Source organism: Telopea speciosissima, chromosome 5 (assembly GCF_018873765.1).
Source record: "Telopea speciosissima isolate NSW1024214 ecotype Mountain lineage chromosome 5, Tspe_v1, whole genome shotgun sequence".
Lineage (NCBI taxonomy): Eukaryota > Viridiplantae > Streptophyta > Magnoliopsida > Proteales > Proteaceae > Telopea > Telopea speciosissima.
The window spans coordinates 38,684,196-38,700,313 of NC_057920.1; positions in this window are offsets into that span (position 1 = coordinate 38,684,196).

The window sequence follows — 16,118 nt, forward strand, 5'->3', positions numbered from 1 at the left end:
GTGACAATATTAAACTAAAATGTATAAATGTTCAATACAAAGGTGAACCGGGTTGAACCGGATCGAACCGGGTTTGATGGACACACACTTGTCCAACAATCTCCCACTTGTACATCAAAGCCAATTCCCCATACATTTTAAACCCATGCCCTCCATGTGTTTCTCAAACACCCCTGGTGACAAACCCTTTGTCATGGCATCAGACACATTTTCAGTTGTGTCCACTTTGGAGATACTCACGTCACCCTGCTGGATAATCTCTCTGATGAGGTGATACTTCTGCTGCACGTGCTTATTCCTCTGATGAGCCCTAGGCTCCTTAGCTTGTGCAATGGCCCGTCTGTTGTCACATAACAGGGGAATAGAGCCCTTGACAAGATCAGGGACTACCTCCAAATCTGATAGGAATTTTCTCAGCCAAACACCTTCTTTTGCTGCATCATAAGCTGCAAGGTATTCTGCTTCGGTAGTAGAATCGGCTGTAGACTTTTGTTTCGCACTCCGCCACACAATGGCACCTCCACCCATTAGATATACCATCCCAGACGTGGATTTTCTGTCATCCTTGTCAGTTTGGAAATCTGAATCTGAGTATCCCAATACTGACAACTGATCAGATCCAAAAACCAAGAAATATTCCTTAGTCCTTCTCAAGTACTTGAGGATATTCTTAACATCACTCCAATGCTCGTGTCCAGGGTTAGATTGATAACGACTTACCATGCCTACTGCATAGCAAATATCCGGCCTCGTACACAACATGGCGTACATAAGACTCCCTACTGCTGAGGCATAGGGAATCCTCTTCATCTCTTCAATGTCTGTCTGAGACTGAGGACATTGAGATCTGGAAAGATTGACTCCATGTCTGAAGGGAACACTTCCCCTCTTGGAGTTCTCCATACTAAATCTGGCCAGGACTTTGTCTATATAGGTAGCCTATGACAAGCCTAGCATCCTTTTCTGACGATCTCTTATGAGTTTGATCCCAAGGATATAGCTAGCTTCACCAAGGTCTTTCATCGAAAACGTTGTGGATAACCACTGTTTTACTGATGAAAGGAATCCTACATCATTACCAATCAACAATATGTCATCTACGTATAAAACAAGAAAACATACTGCCCTCCCACTGATCTTCTTGTAAACGCATGGTTCATCCATGTTTTGATCAAAATCAAATGATTTGATTGATTGATCAAACCTGATGTTCCAGCTCCTGGAAGCCTGCTTCAGCCCATAAATGGACCTCTGCAATTTGCACACCTTTCTTTTTTCCTCCAAGGAAGAGAACCCCTCTAGCTGTTCCATGTAGATTTCCTCTTGAAGGAATCCATTTAGAAATGCAGTTTGCACATCTATCTACCGGATCTCATAATCAAAGTGTGCTGCGATAGCCAATAAAATCCTGATGGATTTCATCATCGCTACTGTTGAAAAGGTTTCCTCATAGTCTATACCCTCTTTCTGGGTATAACCCTTTGCCACCAGTCTCGCTTTGAATCTCTCGACCTTTCCATCTGCGCCCTTCTTCCTCTTGAAGATCCATTTACATCCAATCGGCTTGACGCCAAGTGGTGGATCGACTAGAGTCCAGACCTTATTGGAATGCATCGAATCGATTTCAGAGCGCATTGCTTCCAGCCACCTAGTGGCATCAACATCCTTTAGAACCTCAGAGTATGTCATCGGATCATCATCCGATTCAACCGATACCATGTGGAACTCTTCCACTGTTTCCTCTTCGATTAGAAGAGTTAGCCTGGTGGGTGGTCTAATAGTCCTCCCATTACGTCGAGGTTCCTCAGGTGTTGGTATTTTAGCGGGTATGTCAGTTGGTCTCACTTCTGGAAGTGACGTTTCTGAGCCATCTGATAGCTCTTTTATGACTACTGGTTTGGACCTCTGGGTCATTATTTCTTCCTCCAAAAATGTGACATGTTTACTTACAATGACCTTTTGGTCAACTGGGTCATAGAAATAATAGCCTATCGTGCCTTTGGGGTAGCCTAAGAAATAGCATCTCGAAGTCCTGGATTCTAACTTGTCTGTCTGTTGCTTTCGCACATGTGCTATGCAATCCCATACCCTAAGGTGTTGAATACTGGGCTTTCGCCCTTTCCACAACTCAAAGGGTGTCTTGGCTACAGACTTAGATGGAACCCTATTCAAGATATATATCACCGTCTCTAAAGCGTATCCCCAGAAAGAAAGAGGCAGCTCACTATAAGTGAGCATCGTCCTGACCATATCCAATAGGGTCCGATTGCGTCGTTCGGATACACCATTTTGTTGTGGTGTGCCTGGATTAGTTAGTTGACTAACTATCCCTTGGGATATGAGATGTTCTTTAAACTCATCCGATAGATACTCCCCTCCACGATCTGATTGTAAGGACTTGACGCGTTTATCGAGCTATCTCTCGACCTCGGCTTGGAATTCTTTGAATTTATCAAAGGCTTTCGATTTCCTACGCATCAAGTATATGTAACCATATCTAGAGTAATCATCGGTGAACATGATAAAGTACTCATATCCATATCTTGCTTGTATGTTTATGGGTCCACACACGTTAGTGTGTATCAACTCCAACAGATCTGTGGCTCTAGCACCTTTATTGCTAAAGGATTTCTTGGTCATTTTGCCCTGAAGGCATGACTCATAGGTGGGGAATGGTTCCACCCTTAGACTCTCTAAGGACCCATCCCTCACCAATCTACTGATTCGGTCCACATTAATGTGACCCAATCTTAGATGCCACAGATATGTTGAGTTCACTGGAGCTGCTTTCCGTTTCAAATCAACATTTGAAACAACATTCGTTCTAATAGGGCAATCTAGAAAATACAAACCACTTTGCATATATCCGGATGCCACAAAGGAATTATTAAAATGAATAATCAATTTAGAATTAAAGGAAAAACTATATCCGTCCAAAACAAGTTTTGAAACTGAAATTATCTTCCTCTTGAAAGAGGGTACATAATAGCAATCCTTTAAAACTAAACTAGCAGAACTAAAATTTAAAATAAAAGTTCCCACAGCCAACGCCATGGTCTCAGCTCCAGTGCCCATCCGAAGACGCACTTCATTTCTTTCCAGGTTCCTTGTCTCCTTGAACCCCTGCAAATCATTGCAAATGTGAACAGTGGATCCACTATCCACCAACCAAGAATTGGTCGGTTCAAAAGACAAATTAGACTCATAAAGAACGTGAACATCACATGTACCTTCTTTAGCAGCCTCTGTTTCATCCGGCTTCTTGTCTTTCAAAGTTGCCAGGTAAGCACGACAGTTTCTTTTCTAGTGACCCTCCTTCTTGCAATAGAAGCACTTGCCTTTGCCTTTATTGCCAGACTTCCCACCCTTGGCTTTCAGGGTCTTGCCCTTACTTCCCTTTTTCTTCTTCTTCCCATTTGAAGAAGGCTTTACCTCAGTTGCATTGACCTCAGCCTTGTCCTTTTTCAAGGACGCTTCAGCCTCTACCAGTGCATTAGCAAGCTCGGTGAGCTCCATCTCCTTCTCGGACATCTTGTAGGACATCCTAAAAGGTGCGTAGGTAGAAGTGAGTGACGCTAAGATCACATCAGTCTTGTATCGCAGGCTGAAATCAGTCCCCATGGATTCTAGTTTTTCAAACAGATTGATCATTTTCATTACATGATCCATCACTGGAGTCCCCTGAGACATCTTGGAGTTATGGATTTGACTCACCGCATCAGAATGTGCATGTGTCAACTGCCTGTTGAACAATTCAGCAAGCTTATCCATTTTACCCCCAGCAGTGCGTATATCCTTGACTGAGTCTACAACTGATTTTTCCAACGATCCTAGGATATAGAGTGATGCCTTGGAATCCCTCATGAGGAACCCTTGCATCTCTTCATTTGCCTCAAAATTGTTTGGGTCGGGTTGAGGCGGAACTTGTTCATCTAGAACTGTGTACAGTCCTTCAGCAGTCAGGAGCAACTTAATGCTCCGGTACCAATCGACATAGTTTGTACCATTAAGTTTGTATTCGCTAATGAGTGTTAACAGGTTGGAATTAACGGCAGCCATCGTATATTAATCTACACATGCACAAGTAAATAACCACATGCTAATTAATGACCATTGAAAATAATAAATTGAGCACACACACATCAATGGTCTTTCATGATTTGGGTTTCCTTCATAACCCAAAAGATGAATTGGATACCTACAACCCTTGCATGCATAACTTACCCTGTCGGGAGTCATTATACACACCATGGTAGTGTGGACTAAGCTGTCCGCCTCATGGGCTTCCAATATTTTTGGCCACTTGGGTGTCATGTCCAGATCCTGTCGGCTGACATACACCCAAGTCATGTACTTACCTATCGCATTAGTTAGAATCATGGAATCATGAAAGATGGCCCACTGTCGCAGTGCCCTCTCACTATCCATACCCTAACGTATCTAGATGGAGGTAAATATAGATAAATGCGTGACAGAGGTCCTTGCAATGTCCTGTTGGCTTATGCAGGGTCATGTCACACATTTTCTACATTTATCTTCAATAGGAGGCCATGGACATGTCTACCGATTAAGACTAGTCCATATCATACATGTATTGTGAATAAAGAGGGATTAATTAACTCTCACATACATGGATAGATTTAAACAACATAATTAATCAACATTAATTAAAAGTGATTATGGGATTGCGGCATTTTTATCAGAAGCAATTAAAGAACCCTCCCAATAAAAATAAAACTAATAACTTTGGGTGCATTTATCATGCCATGGATGCCACGCCTCGATCATCTCCTCCGCCCGATCACGTCTTCAAAGTAGGTGACTTGCATCTCCATAAGCTTTGAGCACCACATGTGGATCACCATCTACATGCCCTAGGAGTCCTAACTCCTCTAAAATTACAATGGAAACCTAAAAAAAGTCTATACACTTTCCTTTCCATAATAATAAAGAAACCCCGCATGGAGAAACCAACCCACCATTTGGGTTGCCCATGGGGTGGAGTACATTTGTTTATAAAAAAGAAAGGGGGAGAGAGAGAAAGAGAGAGAAGCATCACATCCACCCATAACCCCATGTATCACATACATAAACAATCCATCCATTTATTAGAATGCCATTCCCATAATCACATCATAATATAATTTCATGCATGGGCATTAAAGCAAGTGAACCAAAAATTAAAACATGGATTCCTTCAATTATTGAACCACCACATCGCATGTGATATCATGTATCCAAGCCCATAAAATTAAAATCGCATTTTAATTGCAAGTGGGTAAAGAGGGAATCTCTTCACCCATCATCATCCTCCAAAAACAAAACAAAATAATAAAATTCTGTTTTGAAAAAAAACTGTTTTTTTTTTTTTTTTTTTGTTAAACTGGAGGGAAAACAAGGGGGGTGCATGCAGCCCACTTGCGCAGGCTGCAGGCACTCCCTGCGCAGCCCATAGGCACAGGGCCCACGGACAGCAGCCTTGGGCTGTAGGCCGCAGGCCTGCTGCCCATAGGCTAAAGCCCACGGACAGTAGCCTGCAGGCCCGCAGCCCGCAAGCTTGCTGCCCGCAGGTAGCGGCCCACAAGGGGATGCGCACAAGGGTAGGTTCATGGGGAAGGGCGTGCACAGAGGCTTGGCAGCGTGCGCTCCCCCCCCACATATAGAACATGATTAAAAAATTTTAAAATAAAAATTAGTAATCACAACCTAATTGGATACATGCTTCAATAATTGGAATAAACAAAACAAACCAAATCCATCATGACATGGGTAGGTTGTTACACTAACAACCTTGTAATTACCCATGTGCACATGGGAAGGTTGTTACAACAACCATATCCTAACCACCCATGTGCCAACTTGCATCCTACTCATGATAATCATATTAACCATTAATTATCTAATATTCATGGGTGGGAAAGGTGGTTCTGATACCACACTGTTGGCCAAACAACGGTCCAGGGATCAAACCATGGTTCCCTAGGGAGACCAAGATATTTATCTTTAGGGTTTTGCACGCCCTGGGTTAGCCCATGGTGTCCCATGGGTGCCCCATTTTAATTTTAGGGTTTCCCATGGTCGCCCATGGGAACCCTGGTGCATCCCTATTAGGGTTTCTCCTTCCCTATTGCATTCCATAAAATTAATTATCACAATAGGGACGGAGAAACTCGTCTCTAGTCCATCACATGGCAAGAGGGATCCATCCCATACTCGAATGCGCAGCGGAAAATAATCGATTCGAGTTTCTTTCGCATCCCATAAATATTAATAATCAATGAACAGAAGGAATTAATAAAGAACTGCTAACCTGGTGAGCCTCAAGTGTTGCTCCTCCAATAGACAGTGGTTCTTCCTCCAATGAGCGCTCCAAGCAAACAAATCTGAACCTCCAATGGTGCTACCAAGGTTCTACACGCCAATCCCAGATGCCCTCAAACTCCTCAGCACAGATCTAGGGTTTCACAAACCCTAACTCTCAAACACAGGTGAGAGAAGCAAGAAGAAGAAGAGAGATCACAAGAGGGAGAGAGAGAAACCAAAAACGTAGGAGAGAGAGTGTCTGCTCCAAAAATGTGGAGAGCCTCTCTTCTGCGTGTTTTTGGTCCCCTATTTATAATAATAGAGTTTAATTAAATCCTAGATAGATTTAATAGAGCCCTAGTGAGAGTCTGACTCTCTCTCTCTCAGTCTGGCAGTTCTGTTTAAACTCAAAGTGCTACACAGGTGAAGAAGCAGAATCTAATAGGGAAAGTATTAATTAGATTCTTTATTTAATTATTAATGGATAATTACAATTAGCACCAAATCCATTAATTAAATAAAGAGCCAATTAAATTAGCAAATTCCAAATAACTCCCTATATGATAACAATTTATCATATACAACCCCCCACTAATCAACACCATCATTATGGAATCTAGGGCATGTACACATGTACTGCCAAACCCCAATCCATAGTACATGTCCATATAAGAGCGTCTGTGCATCCGATCGGGTCCCGCAAAACTCTATAAAGCACTTTATTTGAAATAACTATAAGTAATGTATCATTTTATGTAAAATAAATTTTGCAAAACCATTTCCAAAACGGTACTGGATCCAGATTCTGATCCGACCATGCACAGACAGTCTCTATCTTGGTGTTTCCCACTCGGGCAGTGGTGACCGTGTTGGATAACTCCTTCACTCACAAAGTGTTCACGCATTCCCGAACACCGGCTTTGACTCGCTTGAGTCTCGGTCATTGATGAACCAAAGAATGCGATCACACTTTGCAAGTGAGGTTCCCTTAGGTATGGGTGTCGGTGACACATGTCTATCCCTTCCTACATCCGGCAGTAATACATGAGGGAATCGACAAAGTTGATTCTTCGCCAATGTACACATCAAACATGTGAGCACTCGCATTCGTACCCTGACATCACATGTCTAGGCATACCCAATGCGATGACCATATGATAAGGGTGCCCAGCCCAAACCTAGTCGTGACTACCATTTTAAGTATAACTTACGGACACATAATGCTCAAAAAGTTTATATCGCATGTGACAATATTAAACTAAAATGTATAAATGTTCAATACAAAGGTGAACCGGGTTGAACCGGATCGAACCGGGTTTGATGGACACACACTTGTCCAACAGTCAGTTCATGCATTACCTAATGAAGGAGCATTGGCAACTAGCCAAGCACATTATTCGGTATTTGAAAAGCATCCAATCAGCTGGCCTGCTTCTTGAGCGCTCTCCATCTTGCTTTCTATAGGGCTTCACTGATGCTAACTGGGTCGGTGATGGTTCTGACTGTAAGTCTACAGGGGGTTTCACTATTTTTCTTGGGTGGAATCTTATTTTTTGGGTTTTTCACAAGCAATGCACTGTTGCCCGTTCTTCCACCGAAGCTGACAAAGCACTGGCCGATGCATTGGCAGAGCTAGTTTGGCTGGTATCTCTTCTCACTGAACTCGATTATCCTTTATCTGGCACACCTATTCTATGGTGTGATAATTTAGGGGCCACGTATCTATCGGCCAACCCAGTATTTCATGCCAGCACGAAGCATGTTGAGGTTGATTTCCACTTTGTTCATGATCGTGTGGCCAAGAAGCAGTTACAAGTTTAGTTCATCTCTTCTCATGATCAACTAGCTGACACTCTGACCAAACTGTTGGCACATTCCAGATTTGAAACTCTCAGGGACAAGCTGAAGATTCGGTTACCCAATTCTCCTCCTTGAGGGGGTGTATTGAGAGAAAGACCACTGGAGACGATTCACCTTCCTTTCTCGGTCTATTATCACATGTGATATGACTCAGGTTATCTATAGCAACACAATATTGATCGGTGGTTGAGATCATCTATTCTTAGCAATCCCATATTCCTTGTATCACCCAATATTGGGTTACCTTGTTTAATCTTCAATGTGTATCTTGTATATATATCCCCTTTGGGATTATGAATGAATTAAGGATTACTATTCTCATTAACACCATGTTAGCTAATCTTGTAGTGATCACGAAAGATTGGAGCTATGAACAGACCCAATCGATGTCTTCAATGCACTACAACAAAGTCTGACTTTAAAGGCGTTCGAGAAATGCCCCTAAAGCTTAAACATACGCCTCTAATACTTTTAAAGGTGTTTTGTACTAATGCCGTATAAACGTCTTAATATGTTATGTTACTACTAAATAGAAACGTTTAGAGGCATTTAAGCAAACGCCTTTGTTTTGAGTTTTATAGAGGCAGTTTTTAGTGTCATTTGTGAAATGCTACTAAAGCTTTAATGGTATCTCTGAAAAACCTCTAAACTGATCCCCTACCGTTGCTAATACCAAATTGAGTAACATAAAAAGATCTTGATGTGATTTATGTTATATTAAAGGCATTTTACTACCATCTATGAAGCTTTTGCTCATTAATATTAGAGATGTTTTACTATTGCCTCTAAAGGTTTTTCTTTTATCTTTTAGGGGCAATTGACTAATGATGCTAAATGACATTGAATTTTTTTTTGCCTCTTTTTTTGCTCTTTTTTTCCATGTTCCATGTAAGATTACATATACCAAGAGTTTTTTAATTTCAATCCATATATAATTAAATGATCATAACTTTCAAAAAAAAAAAAAATCGTCCTTATAAATGTATCCAAAACATCTTAGTACAACATTTGCTAAAAAAAAAAAATCAATCTCTCAACTTCGAATAATGCTCATTTGCAGTTGCTCCCATGATTGAATATTTGTCTATGAATAATTCTCTTAAAGAAACAAGCATTGCTACAACCCAATGCTTATCACCATACTCCCCCGTCCACCATAGCATGTTCGGCCGATTCATGCTATCTAAATTAGCATCATCAATGTAACAACTTCTAGTTTCTTACAAAAAAAATCCAAGAAAATAGGAAAAGGATACACAAAAAGGCCCTCTCTTACTATGCTACAACCACTAATTCAACAAAATGTAACTCGGTGTGGAATTTGCTTTATCATAGTTGTCACAACATTTAGGTGACGCAAGGCATTAGAGGGGGCCTAAGGCAACCAAGGCATCCAAGGCGCCTGGATGCCTTGCCAACTATGTTATTTATGAGCGTATTTTGATCTAGAAAAAAAGAGAGACGATCTACTTAATAATTCTGCTTGTAGCCTAAGAAAGCTACTTTGTCAGGAACATTGGTATTCCCAACATAGAAGAATCAATTTTGCAACCATTTTCTCAAGTAATATAGTGGCTAGGTGTGGGAAAATACCCAAAATCCACTTATCTATTCTTTCAGAGCATAGCAAGAGAAAAAGCTAAAAAAAAAAGGGGAGAATGTTCTCTGGGCAGCAGCGCAGGCTGCGCCCAGGTACTTGGGTCTGCCACTTAGGGGGGCAGGGTGATCATTGAGCCCACCCCCATGTGCCTGGGCGCAACCTACGCTACGGCACAGAGAACAGCGCCCCCAAAAAAAGGGATCAAATTTCATATAAAATGTATACACAGTCATGAGAAAATTGGCATGACTTAGCAACGCAGGAGCAAGAATATGCAATTTGTATAGATAGCAAAGCTAACAATGTTTTCTTACAAAAAAAGAACTTGACCCATCCGGATTTTGGGATAGAGGGTGTGGAACCTTTACCAGGTTGAATCATAAGCCACATCAAACTTGTTACGTAGGCATCACTTCTAGGGTACCAATCTTTCAGCGGGGACCTAGGGACCAACACTAATGTAGTTATAAACACATCATTGAGGATGGATCTGGCTTGTCAATCGGTAGTCAGAAACTGATACGAGTAGAATTAGCTTAGATAGAGTTTTGACCTAACTCTCAAACATTTATTACATTAGTCGTATCATACCTAGAGTCATTTAGTCTATGTCCATACATGATGCATGCAAAGGGTGGCTTTAGGACATGAGGATTACCCTTGACAAGGAACAACGATATACCTGTCACCCTCGACTAGAGTGAGTCCATGAAGGCACGTGGTGTCACACCCCAAACCACCCCCCAGGAGGATTGGGTAGGTGACCCGAATTGCACGACCGCAATCTGCCAAATCCCACGGATCTAGAAGCAGTGCATACATTCATGAACCAAAATCCACACCTTAACCATAAGTAAGATCAGAGTAATGCAGGACATCTACAATTTATCAGAAATAAGCGGAAGCATAGCAATATGGGAAATGGTGATAATATATACATATAGAAACTTGTTTGTTACATTCCCCAGCACACACAACCCACAACAAAAGAAAACATAAGTTGATAGGCGCAACAATACATACATGATTATATACAGGGTCAGGGCACCCAACCCCAAAAGAAGAAAGAAAGAAAAACAACTAAAACCGATCCACGGTCAAAATAGGAAACCTCCTAACACAACAAAAAGGAGTTTCCAACACAAAACATCAGAAGTACTCCTCAAAGGTCTTCATCCACAACCACTGAGAAAGTATGCAGAATCGGTATGACCTCCGTTGGGGTCCATACCAACATCGTCATAACCACCAAAACTCTCCTCCTCGAAATAGCCTGCCATGCCACAGCGGCATCCACCTATAGGATCATCTAAGAAAAGAGTAACATATAACAGAGTGTGAGCCCTACTGAGCTCGTGAGCAAATAACATTCATCATGCATGCATATGCAACCACAATCCACAGATTCACATGATCTACATGATATGCAAGTCCAATTTTATTATTAGCCACCTATCATTACAACTAAGTCAGGTCTATGCTACTACAATCCCAATGCATGTATCCTTGGTGTAGGCTTGGTTACCTCTTCCCGCGATACACTCATGGGGTTGTCCGAGAAAACCAGTCGGCTCCAGTATCCCTTCCTAGGTCAACCCGACCAGCCCTCTGATGATTATCCTAGCAAGTAACCGTTTCTTCCCTCATGCACCATATAGGTGTTCTAAATCTATGCACCTTCCGGTGTTCCAATATATGCACCTTTCGGTGTTTTGATCCTAGTCACTCCCTGATAATTGCCTCCCAGGCATCCAACACCGTAACCCCTACTGGCAAGGGTTTGTAGCACGGGTGATGAAACTCTAACCCCATGCCTATATGGTATAGTATGAGTCAAGCAGTGTCAACCGCATTCATAGTACGGGCTACCACAGGCCTCATTTCCAAGCTGAGTACGACATCTATTCTAATAATCACAATCATCATATTCATTTCACAATGTTGATCAACAACAGTCATTATACAGTGATTTGAGTAACTTTGATTGTAAGCATGTAAATGGCATAACAGACAAGATTCAATTATTAATAGCCGGCATCAGATCACAATTACATTTGCACATACGATAGTATTATTCACTCACCAGTACTTGGCTCTAGGTACTCAGCCACAGATTCAATTCCAGCTGTTGTCTGATTGTTGTCCTCGAGCATAGGATCAAGTCCTAAACATAAGAACAAACAGTGTTTTATTCAGTTATTGGCCCTACACTGGTGCCCTAGGGTTTCCCCAACTTACTGGGTTGACCAAGGGTTTAGTTGATCTCATTTGGAACATCGGGCCTTACACTGGGTCTTAGGTCATGTCCCGGTGCATGGGCCAAAGCCTTATGCACAGGGGCAATTTGGTCATTTATAGTGCCCACACCTGCCTCTAAGTCAGATTTAGTTCATAATACATTTTACATTACAACATACTGCTGTCCAACTCAGGACAATACAGTAAAACCAAACACAGTAGTGCACAGTCATCTGCGGAGCCCACTTAGGGTTCCAACCAATTTTCACATATGGACAGATGTGGGGGAAGGTCATTTTTGTCATTTCCCACATCCCACAGTGTCCAGGGATCAAATCCCATAGGAAATTACAATTCTACCCTTTAGTATCAAAAGATTCCTTCATTGGCCGATGTCTCTGGGCCTTGCTGCATCGCCCAGTGCTTACAATCGACAGCAGAGCTGAGTTTCCAAGGCTGGGCTTTGCAAGACCAAGGGTCTAATGGATCCTTTACATGTTGGGATGGTCCAGTAGCCCTAGTGGTGGTCTACCTTATGGTCCAATCCATTTTACCATCAGGGTTCGAGGTAGGCTATATTTGGCTGTCCAGAATACCCTGATGAATAGTGCATAGGGTTTTGCAGATCTGAAATCTTGTGTTTCAGCCACATGCAAGGCTGAAACAATATGCCAGATAGGGTTTCAGGGCTGTACCCACCTAGGGTTAGGTCTCAACAGCCCGGGCTTGCAGTCTGGGCTTCAATCCAGTAGCCAGAAGGGGGTCAAGGCTGTGCATGCATGCATGAACAGAATTCGGCCAAGGGAACAACATATCAGATTTTTATTTTTCAACATAGATCACAGATTCACCATGCACAAGGTCTGCATGGCTGATCTGGACCAAGACTGGGCAAACCTAAGCTGTTCTGGGCTGCCCAGGGTTGAAAAACACAGTATGCAAAGGGAAAGAATGGTGAATAGCAGGTATGCAAGGAATTTTATACCTGAAACAGAGATGAGAAGAAGCTCAGATGAGCTAGGGGAGGAGCTGGCAACAACCCTTCTTCTTCCTTCCTTCTTCCTCCTTCTCCTTCCTCTTCTTTCTGTCTCTTCTTCCCTCTCTACTCTCTTTCGGATTCAGGTACAGCCAAGGGTTCTAAATGAACCAAATGGCCTCCTATTTATAGACTTAAGGCCCACTGAGGCCTGTTTGTTTGGTTAGGTCTCTTTTAAAAACTCATTTTTAAACTGATTCTGTTCAGTTCTGGGTGCACAGGTGGGGTCCACACTGAACCAAGGGTATGAAGTGGTCCCTCAGAGCCCCCTCTATCATTGGAGAGTGTCCATGGTCAAGTTGGGTGGTCCCCATAATTATAATAATTAAATATATGCAAAAACAGCCACTGGGTGATGTCACTAGGCCTTGCTGCATCGCCCAGTGCATAACCCAGTGAATTCCAACAACTGAAATCAAAAGGGGATTGCACAGGGGTTTGACCCTAGGTCAGGGTATTGTCCCCACATGGCCACCATGGGTTTTTACATGATATTTCAGAGGTGGGTCCCACCATTTTAGGGAGGAGAGAGATTACCTGGGATCCAAATCATACATCAGTCTGTGAGCTGTGCAAGTGCAGGGGTCTGTTATCCATCTTCTAACAGGTATATAGGGAAACCTGTTCAGAGCATTTTCATTGATCTCATTAAGTGGAGTGATGCTCCACAGTGATCCTAGTGGCCTGGCCAGGGGTTCCTGCACTTCAGTCAGATTCCAGCCAGTCAGGGGGCAGGGTTTGACATTCTCCCCTCCTTATAAAAGTTTCATCCTCAAAATTTTCTTACCCAGTAATCCAAAGAGTTGAGAATACTTCTCCTTCATTTCTTCCTCATGCTCCCACAAAGCTTCTTCTGCTAGGTTATTTCCCCATCGAACTTTCACGAAAGCGACGGTGCGGTTTCGGAGGTTATGCTCTTTTCTATCCAATATCTCCATGGGATGTTCCTCATAAGTCATATCCACGTCCAACTGTTCGGGTTCTGCTGATAATACATGCGTTAGATTGTTTATGTACTTTCATAGCATTGGCACATGAAAAACGTCGTGGATACTTGACAAGGATGGCGGTAGAGACAGTCAGTATGCTATGGGTCCCATTCTATTGAGTATTTCATATGGACCAATAAATCTTGGGCTCAACTTGCCTTTCTTGTTGAAGCGCAGCAGTCCTTTGGTTGGGGATACTCGAAGAAATACTTTTTCTTCGATCTCAAACTCGATATCCTTCCTTCGATTATCTGCATAACTCTTTTGTCTTGACTGGGCTGCCTTGATCTTCTCTCTTATGACATCCACTTTGTCGCAGGTAGCTTGTATCATCTCAGGTCCGAGATACTTTCGCTCACCAACTTCATCCCAATAAAGCGGAGTTCAAAACTTCCTGCCATAGAGTGCTTCAAACGGTGCCATGCCAATGGTGGAGTGATAGCTGTTGTTGTATGCAAATTCCACCAGTGGTATGTGAGCATCCCAACTATCATTCATTTCCAAAATACAGGCTCGAACCATGTCTTCCAGAGTTTGAATGGTTCTCTCTGACTGTCCGTCCATCTGCGGATGAAAAGATGTACTGAGATTCAATTGAGATCCCAATGCCTTTTGTAGACTTCTCCAAAACCTTGAAGTAAATCGAGGATCTCTGTCAGACACAATACTGACAGGCATGCCATGTAAGGGGACTATGTTGTCAATGTAAATCTGGGCAAGCTTTTCCATCGGATAACTTATTTTTATCGGTATGAAGTGAGTTGCTTTTGTCAGTCCGTCTACGATCACCCAAATTGCATTCATGCCCTTCCTGGTGTTGGGCAGGTTTGTTACGAAATCCATAGTGATTCTTTCCCACTTCCACTCTGGTATGGGGAGTGGTTGCAAAAGTCCATACGGTCAGTGTCTTTTTGCCTTTATTTGTTGACAGGTAAGGCACTTGGACACGTAGATTCCTATTGTCTGCTTCATTCCAATCCACCAATAATATTTCTTCAAGTCCTTGTACATCTTTGTACTTCCAGAGTGGATGGTATAGGGTGAGATGTACGCCTCTTTAAGAATCCGGTCTTGAATATCAAAATCCTCAGGCACGCATAATCTATCACAAAACTTCAATGCTCCATCTTGGGCCAATGTAAAATCTGGGTCTTTGTGGACACCTTGTTGAATTTCCCAAATTATTTTGGCCAGCTCGGGATCCAATGGTTGCTTCGTAATTATTTCTTCTCGTATCGACGGTTGTAGATCTAGTGCTGCTAGCTACATAGCTGCTTCATCGATCATGAGCTCCAGATCAAATTTCTGAGCTTCCTCTATTAATTGCTCAGTTACAACCAAAGATGCGAGAGACGTAGTCTGAGATTTTCTGCTTAATGCGTCCGCCACAACATTGGCCTTGCCAGGGTGGTACTGGATCTCGCAGTCATAATCTTTTACTAGTTCTAACCATCGCCTCTGTCCCATATTAAGTTCCTTCTGGGTGAAGAAATACTTCAGACTTTTGTGATCATTGAAGATTTCACTCTTTTCACCGTAGAGATAGTGTCGCCAAATTTTTAACGCGAAGACTACTGCTGCTAACTCCAAATCATGAGTAGGGTAATTCTTCTCATGTTCTTTCAATTGTCTGGAGGCATATGCGACTACTTTACCTCTCTGCATCAGGACGCCGCCCAGGCCTATTCTAGATGCATCCGTATACACTATCATTCCTCTGGTTCCATCTGGAATGGTCAGAACTGGAACTGACACTAAACGGTTCTTCAATTCTACACTTCATTCAACTCGTACTTGGTTTCCTTCCTCGTGAGTTTTGTCATGGGTACCGAAATGCACGAGAAGTTCTCAATAAATCGGCGGTAGTAACCAGCCAATCCTAAGAAACTTCGGATCTCAGTGGCATTTTTTGGAGTCTCCCATTCGAGAACTGCTTTCACCTTGCCAGGGTCTACCTTGATGCCATCTTTGGTGACGATATGCCCCAGGAAACCAATTTGGTTGAGCCAAAATTCATACTTACTAAATTTGGCATAGAGTTGGTGTTCCCACAGTCGCTGCAACACGAATGTAAGATGTTGCGCGTGCTCTT